The following is a 12,291-nucleotide window of genomic DNA, read 5'->3' on the forward strand; positions in this document are numbered from 1 at the left end:
GTTACGGGATAATCAATTCTACACATCGTTAAGAGATAATCAATTAGTCAAATCAGGTTGTAGTAGATTTAAGTTTGTTATTTGTGTAATATTACTGTACAGTTATTCATGGATAATTAGATACCAACGGACTGATAAAGGTATTCGTCTCCACTCACAGATCATATAATCTTTGTGGCGACTTTTCACTTTTCAATACTCCCCTGCCGGGGCCCCCCGGTCCAAAACTCCTTTTTGGGGCTTACAAGAATAAAAACAATTTTGAGTGTTTTTTTTTTAATAAAAATTTATTTTTGTTTGGGGGTTTTATGTTTTTGTTTTGGGGGAAAGGGGTTAAAACAGGGGGTCAAAAAGGGACGCCCCATGAAGGGGGCAGATCGAATAATTTTTAAACCCCGGACTTTCCCCTTAAAAAAGGGGGGGTTTTAAAACCCCTTTCCCTTTTTTAAATTTCAAAAAAAAATTTTCGCAATCTAAAAAAGTAAAAAAAAATTTTAAAATAAGTTTCAGTCTTTTTGGGGCATTAATCCCGACCCAAATTTTAAATTGGGGCCCCTAATCAAGTTTTGTAGATATTATAAATTGAAGAACTTTTTGGGGTTAACCCCTAATTTATTCAGGGGCCAAAAAAATTTTAATTTAAAACGTTTCCCCATTTTGAAAAATATTTTTTGGGGGGGGCGGGTATACTCTTTTTTTAAAAAAATTAAAATGTAAGTTTTGTTAAATTTTTAATTATTTTAATTTATTTTTCAATTATTGTTTGATTTAAATGAATTTGTATAAGAACAGTTTGTTATTAAAAGGGCTGAAAATTTTCCCTTTCCCAATTTATTTTTGGGCGCTTAATTTTCATTAGTTTTGAAAATTTTTTTACTGTTTTTTTTGGGGAAATTTTAAAAAAAATTTTTAAAATTAAAAGTTTTCCCTTTTTTTTTTTGGGGTTTTTTAAATTTGGATAAACTTTCATTGGAATTTTTATTTTTAAATAAAAAACTATTTTTTTTTGAGTTTAATACCTTTTTCAATTTTTATTTTACTTTATTTCACTTTTTATTTTTTAATTTTTTTTAATATTTTTCATTTTTTTTTTAAAAATTTATTTTTTAAAATTATTTTCAAATTTTTTTAATAAAATTTTGAGGGTTTTTATTATTAAGTTTTTTTGCCTTTAAAAAAAAACCCCAAATTTTGGGTTTTAAAAGAAAATAATAAAATTTTAAACATTAAGGGGAAACTTTTTTTGAAGGTATGAATTTTTATAATTTTAGTTTCTATGAAATCCTAAAAACCCCAAAGGGCCGGGGGTTTTTGTAATTTTTTTTTAAATTTTTTTTTTTAAAACCCAAAAATTTTTTCGGGGGGGCCCAAAAAACCCCCCGCAAACCCTAAACCCCGTATCCCGACATTGGTTCACTAATGAATTTTTTCCTAAAAGTCTTTTTAAAAAAAAATTTTTTTTGGGTAAATTTCCCTATTTCAATTTTGTTATCGAAAAGGGGGACTAAAAACAGAAAAATTTTAAAAATTTTTTATAAAATTAAAACCCCAACTTAAAAAAGTTGAAAACCCAAATCCAAAAATCGTTCCCCCAATGTTCCCAAACACATTAGTTTTTTTCAAACTTCCCTTTAAACACAAATTAAAAAATTTTAAAGTATCCCTCTTAAAGGGGAATTTAAATTGAGGTTTCTAAACCCAAAAAAAGGGAAATTGGATAATCCCGATTACCCCTTAAAAAAATAATTTTATAAAAATACACTTTAATTTCCAAACTTTTAAATTTTCCCTTTCCCCACTAAAATTTTTTAACTTTTTTTTTTTTGGGGAAAAAAAAAAAAAAAAAAAAAAAAAAAAAAAAAGGGTTTAAGCCAATAACGCCTTAATTTTAAAATTTCCAAAGGGCCCAAACCCCTTCCTAATTTAAATTATTAGATTTTAAAAAAATTAAGAAAAAAAATTTTATATATAATCGGGGTTTACGATCCCTTTAAAAAAACCCGATTTGGGGTTTAAAAACCAAAAAATTTTAAATCTGCTTTTTTCACCCCCCAAAAAGGTTTTTGCATAAGTCAAAAAAAACCCCCCCTTGAAAAAAAATGTCGGAAAAATTGGATGCGTAAAAAAAATTTTTTTCCAAAATTTTTAATTGTGGAGAATTAATTTTTCCCTGCCAATAAAAAAAAAATTCCCCTGAACTTGGAAAAAATTTTTTTTTTTTTTTTTAAAAAAATTTTTCTAATTGAAAAACGGAAAAAAATTTAAAAACATTTCTGGAAAAAACAATTTTGGGTTTAAACAAACCCCCCGGGGAAAAGGGAGAGGTTCCAAGGCCCTAAAATTAAAATAAGGGAAAATTAAAGAAAAATTTTAGGGGGCCCATTTGGGGAATTCCAATTTCTTGAAAAAATTTTGAACTTTTACTTCGGTTTTTTTAGTTTTAAATCCAAAAAAAATATTTCCCCCCTTTTTTAAACCCATAAACACCTGTAATTTCCAACTGTTTTTATTAAATTAGAAATGAAAAGCCCATAGGGCCAACTAAAAATTCTATTTCCCTTTTTTATTTTTAAAGGGGGTTGAAAACCTTGTTAGTTGTTTGGGGAGTATTCAAACGGGTTTTAAAAAATGTGTTTTTTTTTTTTGAAAAAAGGGGGAAATATAGGGGTTTTTTTTCCCCCCCGGGAAATAGGGGGGTTTTTAAGTTTTTGTTTAATAAAATTGTTTTTTTCCCGATGGTTACGGTTTAGGCCTTTTAAATTTTAATAGACCGGTTTTATTTTAAAAAATTTTTAAATTTTTAAAAATTTAAACCCTTTTTAAATTTGGAAAATTTAGGGGTAAATGTTCCAAATTTTTGTTCGTTTAAAAAAACTTAAAAAAACCCCAAAAAGCAATCTAAACAAAAACATTTTAAAAAAAAAAAAAGGAAAAAATTCTTACTTTTGGGAAAAAGAGGAAAAAAACAAAGGTACTTTGGATTCAAAATTTTTACAAAAAATTAAAATTTTTTTGGGGGGAAACACATTCCAAAAAAACTTTTTTAAAATTTAATTCAATAAAAAAATCAGTTTGGGTAAAATTTTTTCCTTTCAAATAAAAAGATCGGATAGGAAAAAGAATAGTTTTAACTTTATTTTTTAAATAATTATTTTTTTTGGGGCAGGTTTCTAGTTTTGATAACCAAAGGTTTAAAAAAAGGGAATAATCTTTTAAAATTTTTCCACCAAGTAGGGTTGCTTTTTTTTCCAATTAATTCAAAATTTAAAAATTTTTGTTTTTATACAATTTTTTTGTTTTGTTTTTATTAAAAAAATTGTTTAAAAATTGGGGGGCAGATTACAAAAAAACCAAAACTGAACCCGATTTTGCAAACGTTTTTATACCCTTGGCTTTTTATTCCTTAAAAAAAATTGGAAAAAAAAGGGTTCAAAGCAATTTTTTTAGGGAATTTTTATTTGCTACAGGTCATAAACCAAAAGGGGTTTAATAAATTTTAAGTTTCGTTTCCATTCAAATTTTTTTTTGGCCAAAAAATTTTTTTTAGTTAAATAAAACTTTGAATATACAATAAATTAAAAAAACCCCCAAAAATTTTTATTTTTTTTTTTAAAAAAAAATTTTTTTTTTTTTTTTTTTTTTTTACTTTTTTTTTTAAAATTTTTATATAAAAAAAAAAATTTTGGGAAATAATCTTAAAAGGGTTTAAAAGTTCTTTTTAAAAAAATTTTTAAAAGAATTGTTATTTTTAAAGTCGCAATTTAAAATTTGGTTTTTTACCGAAATTTACCTTTGTCCGAAATTTTCCCAAAGTTAGGTGAAGTTTAATTTTTTTTGTATTTGAGAAAATAATTTGGGAAATTTTTATCCTTTATTGGTTTCGTGAATTTCATTAAAAACCCCCGGGGGGCTGAATTTTTTCAAAATTTTTAAATTAAAGGGGTAAAATTTCTATTGATTTTAAAGAACTAAAAACATTAATTTATAGGGGGGGTTTAAAAATTTGTAAAAAATTTGTTTTAATTGTAAAATTTTTTTCCCCAAAAAAATTTTTTTAAATTTTATTTAAAAATTGGGTTTTTTTCCTTTGGGGGCCAACAGTTTAGGAAATTTAACCCAAATATTATTTTTTCTTTAGGTTTTGAATTTTTTAAAAAATGGGGAAGGTTTTTATGTTTCGTAAAAAGGGAAAAAGTTTTTTTTCATTTTAAATTTCCTTTTAAGAAATTTAGTTTTTTTTTTGAGTTTTGGGGCGCAACCAGGGGGGATGCCAGCCCTTTGTCCGGCGAATTTTTTTCAAAAATTTTATTAAATTTTTGGGAAATTTCCCAGGTTGTTCCCCCCTTACCCCCAAAAAATTTTTTTCAGACAAAAAACATCATAACTTTTTTAAAAATCCCTTCCAAAAAATTTTTAAATGTTTAAAAAGGGGGTTAATTTTTTTTTAAAACCCCTCATGCCCAACTTTGTCAAAGGTTACTAACCCAAAATTCAAAAAAATTTTTTTACAAACTTTTTTTATTTTTAGGTTGGGGGTCCCCAAAACCAAATTGATTGGGAAAAATTTTAGATAAAAACTAAATTTTTAAAAAAATTTTTAATTAATTTAAATTGGTTTAATGCTTTTCCCCTGACCAATACTTTTTTTTGGGGTTTTTCCTGGCTTAGGCAACAATAATTTACCCCCCTTTTAAAATACAGCCTCAAAAATAAATTAAATAAATAAAAAAAATATTTTCCTAAACCTTTTATTTTATGTTTTAAACCTCCCGGGGTTTTTTTGGGAAAATTTTTAATTTCCAATTTTTAAGGTTTGAAGGCCCCTGGGTTTTTAGAGGGGGGTTGGGTAACAAAAATCCCTTAAAAAAAGCATTAAGGGGTTTTTTCAAAAAAATTAAAAACAAACAAAATACCCCCGGGGGAAACAAATAGTTTTCCCTTTTTATTTTCGCCCAAAACCAAAATTTTTTAAATAGGAGGAATAAAAAACCCCTTTTTTTTTTTTACCCAAAAAAACTTTTTCTTTTTTTTTGGGGGAAATTTTTGAATGATTTTGAAAAAATATTTTTTTTTTTTTTTAAGCAAATTTTTTTAACCTTGACCTTTTTAAAAAATTTTTTATTTTTTTCAATTTTATTTTTTCCCCTTTAACCTTTTTTTGGAAATTTGGGGCCTTAAATTTTTTTTAATTTAAATTTTCCCCCTTTTAAAAATTCAGGCTTGAATTCCAACGTTTTAAACGTAAATTTAAAAAAAATTTCCACAGCGGGTCAAATTCCTTTTTTTTTTTTAAAGTTTTAAAAGGCTTTTATTTACAAAATTACCAGTTTTCCTTTTTTGTTAAAACTGTTTTTTTCAAATTACAAATGGAATTTTTGTTGAGGGGAAGTATCAAAGAAAAATTTTAAGGTAAACATATATTTTGGGAAAAAAACCCCTTGCAAAAAATAAAAGACGGAATTTTTTACTAAGGCCAAAGGTTTTCCCCCGGTTTTAGAAAACTAAAATTTTGGGTTTTCCCCCAAATTTTTTTCCCGGGAAATTTCCCCCTGCTTTTTTGTTTTAAAAAATTAAAAAGGGCCCCAAAACCAGGGCCCTAAAAGTTTTCAAAAATTTCAAGAATTTGGAAAAATTTGGGGGGGGGGGGAAAAAAAATTAATTCCCCACCAACCCCCCAAAAAATTTTTTTTAAAAAAAATTTTCTTAAACCCAAAAACTTTTTAAATTTTTTTTCCCCCCAAAAATTCCCATTTTTTTTTAAATAAAAATTTTTTTTAAAAAAATTTTTTTAAACTTTTTTTCCCCCCAAACAATTTTTTTTTAAAAAAAAAATTTTCCCCCCTCCCCCCAAATTATTTTTCCCCCCCCCCCAATTATAAAACTTTAAAAAATTAAAATCCCCCCATTTTAAAAAAAATTTTTATTTCCCTTTAAAAAACCCCAAAAAAAACCACAAATTTTCATTTTTTCCCCTTTTATACCATTCCCAAAAAAATTTTTTAATAATATTTTTAATTTATCCCAACTTCCCTTTTTTCCCTTTTTTTAAAAAAATTTTCCTTTCATTTTTTTAAAAAAAATTTTTCAAACCCTTTTTAAAAAAAAACCCCCCCAAAAAAACCCTTTTTTCCCCACCTTTTTTTAAAAAATTTTTTTTTTTTTCAAAAAAAAATTTTTTAAACCCATTTAAAAAATTTTTTACCCCTACCTTTTTAACTTTGTTTTTCCCCAAAAACCAATAAGTTTGAAGGGGTGTAAAATTTTGGCATTTGTGGGTTTTAAAAAAAAGTTTGTTTTTGGGGTCTGTCAAAAAAAATTTTCAGTATTTTTTGGGGTTTTTTGTAAAAATTCAAATTTTGGGGTTTAAATTTAAAAAAATTTTTTTTAATTTTCTTTAAAACAAAACCCTTAATCCCCCAAAAGTTTAAACATTTTTTTAAAAAACCCCCCTTTTAAAAAATTAACCTTTTTTTTAAAAACCCTTTTAAAAAAATTTTTTTCCCCTTTCCACATTCAAAAAAAACCTTTTTTAAAAAAAAAAAAATTTACTTTAATTTTTAAAAAAGGGGGGGGGGGGTCCCTTCTTATTTTTTCCCCTTTTTTTTGGTGGGTTTTTTATTTGTTTCAAGTTGTGAATTCCCCCATTAAAAATTTCCCCAAATTTTTTTCCATTTTAAAAAATTGAAACTTGGTTTTTAAAAATTTTCTTTTTTTTCAGTTTTTCTTTCATCGGAATTACTTATTAGAAATTTTTTCCCAAATGATTTTTTGTTTTTTTTAAAACTTTTTTTTAAAAATTTTTTTTTGGTTTTCCCCCAAAAAAATTTTTTAAATTTTTGAAAAATTTATTGTTTCCATTTTGAAAAACCAAAATATAAAAAACATTTAAAACCCCAAAAAAAATTTTTTTTTATTTGGGAAAAGTTTTTTTAAAAAAATTAAAAAAAAAAAAAATTTTTTCCCCCCTTTTTGAAAAAAAAAAAAAAATTTAAAAAAAAAAACCCCCCAAATTTTTAAAAAAACCCCCCCCCCTTTTATTAAAAAACCCAAACCCAAAAAGGGGCCACCAAAAAAAATTTTAAAACTTTTTTCGCTTTATAAATTCAAAAAATTTTTAAATTTTAAAAAAAACCCAAAATTTTTCCTTTAATTTTTAAAAAAAACCAAATTTTAAAACCCTTTGTTTTCCCGTTTTTCAAAGAAATCGGGGTTCTTTTTTAAAATTTTTTTTTTTTTTAAAAAAAATTTTTTTTTTTTAAAATTTTTTTTTGGCCTGTAACAATTTTTTTTAATTTAAAACCCCTTTCTTTTTTAAGTTTTTTAAAAATATTTTTTATTATTCCTTTTATTTTAAATTTAAATTTTAATAAAAAATTTTTAAACTAAAAAAATTTCCAACTTGTCCTAATTTTTTTTGGGTTTTAGGAAAATTTTTTAAAATTTTTAAAAACCAAATTAAAAATCCTTTTATTAAAACGGGGGGGTTTTTTCCAAAAAAAATTTTTTTCCTTCCCCAAAAAAAAAACCCCCCAAAATTTTTCAAATTAAAAAAACCCAAATTTTTATTAACCAATTTTTTTTAAAATTTTTGTTAAATTCAATTATTTTTTTAAAAAAAATTCTTTCCCTGACAAAAGGTTGGGTTTTGGTATTTTTTTTTTTTAAAAAGCAAAAATAAACGGGGGTGAAGTTTGAAAGCTCGATATTAAAAAAAAGGGAAATTTTCTTAACAAAACATTTTTTTTAGGTTGAATATATTTTTTGAATTTTTTTTTAAAAAATATTTATTAATTTTTTTTTAAAAAAGGGGAATCTGAAAAAGGTTTAAAAAAATAAAATGAATTTAAAAAAATTTTTTTTTTAAAAATTTTAAAATGTGTAAAAAAATAAAACAACCCCCAAAAAAAACCCCAAAAAAAATTTAAAAAAAAAAAATCCCTTTTTTCAAAAACCCCCCCTTTTTCCCCTTTTAAAAATTATAAAATTTTTTTTAAAAAATTTTTAAAATTTCCCCTAAATTTTCCTAAAAATAAAAATTTTTAAAAACCCCCAATTTTCCCTTTAAAAATTAAAAAACCCCTTAAAAAATAAAATTTTTTTTAAAAATTTTAAAAAAACCCCCCAAAAGTTGGGGAAAAAAAAATTTTAATTTTCCCCCCCCCCCAACAACCCCAAACCCAAAATTTTTTTAAATTTTAATTTTTTTCACCCCCCCAGGGGTTTTTTTTAAAAAATTTAAAAACAAAAAATGAAACCATTTTTTTTTTTAAAATTTTAAAATATCTTTATTTTATTTGGCGAAATTAAAATTTTGGTTTTTTTACTTTTTTGGGTCGAAGAATTGCATATTTTAAAAAATTTTTATAATTCGGGGAAAAAAATTTGTTTGGATAAAATTTTTTTCTTTTTTAAATTTTTTTTTTTTGGGTTAGGTTTTTAAAAAAATTTTTTTTTAAATTTTTTTGTATTTTTTAAATTTTTTATTTTTAAATTTTCCCCCCAAAAAAAAAACCCCCTAAAATTTAAACCAACCCCCCAAAAAAACCCATTTTTTTTTCCCCAAAAAAAAAAAAAAAGGAAACAATTTCCCCCAAACCCCCAAAAAAAAATTTTTCTTTTTGCCCCCTTTTTTAAAAAAAAATTTTAAAAAATTTTTTAAAACCCATTTTTTTTCTTACTTTGTAAGGAAAAAAAAAAATAATTTAAAAAAATTTTGGGGAAAAATTTTTTTTTCCCAAATTTTAAAAAAAAAAAAAAAAATTTAAAATAAAAAAAAATTCAAAAAAAAAATTTTTTTTAAATTTTTTTTAAATTTTACCTAAAAAAAAAACCCACACTAAAAAAAAGGGTTTCCCTTAAAAAAAATTTCCCCTTAAAGAAAAATAAAAAAAAAAAACCCCCCAATAAAAATTTAACCCAAACCAAATTTCTTTCCCCCCCCCCAAAAACCCCCCCCCCCAAACCCCCCCCCCTTTTTCCAAAAAATTTTTTCCCAAAAAATTTAAAAAAAACCCCCCCCCTTTTTTCCATTCTTTCCAAAAAATTTAAAAATTTTAAAAAAAAATTTTCCAACCCCCCCTTTTTAAAAAAAAAATTTTAATAAAAAAAAACCCCCATCCTAAACCCCCAACAAAATTTTTCCCAACCCAAAAACCCCTTTTCTTTTTAAATTTCTTAAAAACCCAAACCCCAACCCCAAAAAAATTTTCCCTTAAAATTTCCCCTTTATTTTCCCTTTTTTTTTTAAATTTTTTTGGTATTTAATTTTTTTGCAAAAAAATTTAAAACGGTTTAAAAGGAAACAAAAAAGGGTCATAGCCGGAAAAGGCTATTTTGGAAATTTTAGGGTTGCTTTTTTTGTTGAAAAAGTTTTTTTTTGGATTGTAAATTTTTTTTTTAAAAAAAATTTAGGTAGGGGGGAAAAAGGAAAAAAATTTAAAAAGAAAAGGGGATCATGTAAAAAAATAATGGTAAAAAAAAAAAGACCTTTATAATATAAATTAATTTTATTATTTTTTATAATAATATAACTTAAATTATTAAAAAAAAACCCCAGTTTTAAATTTTAAAATTTTTACTTAAGGGGGGACTTTTTATAACGTAATTTACTTTTTTCCAGATTTCATTTTTAAATTTTTCCCAATCTGTAAAGGGTATTTTAAAGATTTTCCAAGGCCCCCATTACAACTTCCAGAAATTTAGGTAAAAAAGAAAAAATTTAAAAAACTCGGGATGTTTTAAAAAAGCAAAAAGCAAAAACTTTTTTAATTTTCACAAGGAAAAACAAAAAATTTTTAATTTGTCCTTTTTAATTAGTGGACAAAATAAAAAATAAACAAAATTTGTTATGCTTTTGTTTAATTTTACAAAGTTTAAAAATTTTACCCCATTTAAAAAAAATTTTTTAAAAAAAAAAATTTTTTGATTTTTTTTAAAAAATTTTCGTTTTTTAAATTTTATAAAAATTTTTTTAAAATTTAAATACTAAAAACTTATAAATCGTTTTTTTTTTTTCAAGTTAACACATTTTGGTTTTTTATTTGAAAAAAAATTATTTATTGGAATAACCTAAGACTAATTTTTTTGACAAGCCAAAATTTTTTTGGGGAAAAATATAAAATTAAAAAAATTAATCATTTTCATTTGAAGGTATAAAATATTTTAAAAAATTTAAAATTTAAAATTTTAAATTTTTCTGAAAACCCACATATTTGGGGGTTTTAAAAAAATTTCTGGGGTCTTTTTTGGGGCCCCTAACTAAGGGGTTGTACAAATTTAATTGGTAATGCATAATTTTTTTCTTAAAAATGAGGGGGGAAAAACCTCACTTTTCGCGGTTTTTATTGTCCATTTTTTTAACTATTCGGGGGAAACTGGGCCCAAACCGGAGTTTGGTAACGGGGGGGGTTTTTTTTGAAGATGTTACTTTAAATTTGGGGAAACTAAGGGGTTTTTTGGGGGCAAAACTATAGTTTTAAATGTGTTTTTCATTGGAGTATTTTTTACCAAAGGTTTTTTTTTAATGAAAGGGGGCTTTGAAATACAATTTAGTGGTCCTTTTTGGGTTTGTTAAACTTTTCCCTTTCCCCCCCCCCAGTACTCCAATGCATAAATTGTCTGGCTGATTTGGAAATTGGGGGTTTTTTTTTTAAAAGGGAAAGAGGTTTCCCCTTTTTGGGGATTTTCCCCCTTGGGACTTTAACTGAAACTCCCATTTTTTTTTTTTGGGGGAACAACTAGAATTTTAACCGTTTGGCCCCCTTTTTTTTTGTTTTGTTGAGTTTTGGGTCCCGAACCCAAATTTGGTTTTGTTGATTTTGGATTTTGAGGGTATTTGGAGTTTCCCTTTTTGGAATTGAGTTTTCAAAATTAATTTTTTTAATTTTTGGGCTCCCCCCGATTTTTGGTTTTTTTTTTTTTTTTTATCCTGGTTCCCGGAAATTTTTCCACTTTCAAACCCTTACCAAAAAAAAAAAAACTTTTTAATGAAACCCCTTTTAAGTAGACTTTTAAAATTAATGTTTTGTTTTTTTTTAAAAATTTTTTTAAAACATCTTCTTTTCCCATTGTATTGAGGTTTTGTTTTAAATTTCCTAGGTTGATTTTGTTAAAAAATTTTTTATTGGGAAAACCAATAAAAAATTTTTCTTTTCTTTTCTTTCCCGTCCCGGATGGTTCCTCCCCAAAAGGCCCAAAAAACTGCCCAAAATTAAAAACGAAAAAATTCCCAACCATTGGGGGAAAAAAAATCAGTTTTTTAAAAAATTAATATCTTTTTTTCAATTATAAAAGTTTTTTTTTTATTTTTAAATCCCCGGGTTGCTTAAATTTAAAAATTTATTTTTTTGGCTTTGGTTTTGGGGGGAATAAACCAATTTCCCCTTTTAACATTTTCGGGGTAAAAATTTTAGAAAATCGGTTGGGAAAATTAAAAGGGCCGAGGACTTTCCCCACTTCTTTTTTTATAGGAGGAAACCTCAAAATTTAAAACCAATTGGGGAAAAACTGTTTTTACAAAAAAGGGTTTTAATCAAATTGCGGTCAAAAATAAAATTATTTTGGTTTTTAAGCAACTTTTAAATCTTTATCCCCTTCTGTGAAAAATTTGTTTGAAGGGTGGTTTTTTTTCCTTAAACAGAATTCTATAAAAATGGAATTTGTTTCGGGGACATTTTTCCCAAATTTGAACCCAAAAAAGGGAAAAAAAAAAGGGGCCCCAATTAAAAAGGGTTTTGGGGAGATTTTTTTTTAATGGGGTTATCCCCAAATTTAATTTGGGTTTAAATTATTCAAAAATCATATTAAAGTTTGTGTTTTTTAATGTAATTAAAAGGGATTCAATTATTTTTCAGAAGTTGTGTAAAAATTTTTAACTAAAATAAGAAAAAAAAAAAAAAAAATTGTTCAATTTTTTTTTTTAATATCCAAAGTCTAATAATGTAATAAAAAGAGTGCAAAAACCCTTTTCCCCCTTGCATTTTGTTTTATTTTTAATTTGTCCCAAATTTTTTCGATAGGATAAAGTTTATGCTTATTTGTTTTATAAATTAAAAATAATTAATAAAAAACCCCCAAACCCCCTAAAAGATGAAAAAGGGGAAAAACCATTCCCTTTTTTTCCCCCCTTTTTCCCCCATTTGAAAAAAAGGGCCCCCAAACTGGGGAGGGTACGCTCCCGGGCCCATTTCATTAAATACATGGGTTTTTTTAGGGGGGGGGCCCAAAAAAATTTTTTTCCCCAATGTCCGGGGGACTGGGGCCCGCAAAACTGGCACTTTCCCGGCCCGGGGG

This window comes from Homalodisca vitripennis, unplaced genomic scaffold (assembly GCF_021130785.1).
Source record: "Homalodisca vitripennis isolate AUS2020 unplaced genomic scaffold, UT_GWSS_2.1 ScUCBcl_3999;HRSCAF=9870, whole genome shotgun sequence".
NCBI classification, from domain to species: Eukaryota; Metazoa; Arthropoda; class Insecta; order Hemiptera; family Cicadellidae; genus Homalodisca; species Homalodisca vitripennis.